The sequence below is a fragment of the Priapulus caudatus genome, unplaced genomic scaffold (genome assembly GCF_000485595.1).
Source record: "Priapulus caudatus unplaced genomic scaffold, Priapulus_caudatus-5.0.1 Scaffold2084, whole genome shotgun sequence".
Lineage (NCBI taxonomy): Eukaryota > Metazoa > Priapulida > Priapulimorpha > Priapulimorphida > Priapulidae > Priapulus > Priapulus caudatus.
Window position 1 is genome coordinate 40,430 of NW_014579145.1, and position 1,303 is coordinate 41,732.

Genomic DNA, 1,303 nt, shown 5'->3' on the forward strand with positions numbered 1-1,303 from the left:
CTGTGGACGAAGAAGTTATTGTCTTCCGTTTAGCGCCGAATTTCCAGCGTTACGGTACTGTATCTATACATGTGATTTCTTCACGGAACCTGGCTTTAAAAGCGACAGCGACCCAGCCTGGCAGATTCCGCCTGCCGTCACTCTCTCTCTCTCTCTCTCTTCTCTCTCTCTCTCTCTCGTCCTCTCTCTCTCCTCCTCTCGCTCCTCTTTCTCTCTCTTCTCCTCTCCTCTCTACTCTCTCCTCTCTTCTCTCTCTCTCTCTCCCCTCTCTCGCTCGTCTCTCTCTCTCTCGCCTCTCCTCATCCCTACTTCCGCCGCTCTACTCTCTACCTACTCTCTCTCTCTTCTCTCTCCTCCTTCTCATCACACTCTTCGTCTTCCTCTCACATCTCTCCTCTCTCTTTCTCTCCTCTCTCTACTCTCTCCGCTCGCCCCGTTGCTCGCTCTCTCCTCCTCTCTCTCTTTCTTCTCTGTTCTCTCTCTCTCCTCGCTCTCTCTCTCTCTCTTCTCTCGCTCTCTCTCCGCTCCTTCTTTCTCATCTCTCCTCTCTCTCTCCGCTCTCTCTCTCTCTCTTTCTCTTCTCTCTCTCTCTCTCGCGTACGCTCTCTCTCTCTCTCTCTCTCTCTCGCTCTCGCCTCTCGCAGCCTCTCTCTCTCCTCTCTCCTCTCTCTCTCTTTTCTCGACTCTCTCTCCTCTCGTCTCTTCTTTACTCTCCTCCCCCCTCCTTCTCTCGTCTCTCTCTCTCTCTTTGTCTCCGCACTCTCTAACCCCGTGAAGAGCCCCGTCAAACACGGGACAGCACATAATATAGCAGCGCCCCTGGTTGACAGAACCGAGATGAATCTTGTACCATTACAGTAAGCATAGATTATTATCAGAAGTAGATAATATGAAATTATATATCAATTATTCATTTATTATTAATTATTATTAATTCCTATTATCTACTTCTGATATTATACAAACACACGTATGTGTTTGTATATATCTATGCAGTAAGCGACTTAGCTGTGAGTCGTTAGCAGATAAATCTTCATTCTAACATATGTGGGTAAAACGCAGTCCTTTGGACTACAGCTTATTGATGTTCAGCGACGGCAGACAGACACACACGCACGCACGCACGCACGCACGCACGCACGCACGCACGCACGCACGCACGCACGCACGCACGCACGCACACACGCACGCACGCACGCACGCACGCAACGCAACGCACGCACGCACGCACGCACGCACGCACACACACACACACACACACACACACACACACACACACACACGACACGACACGCGACGACGA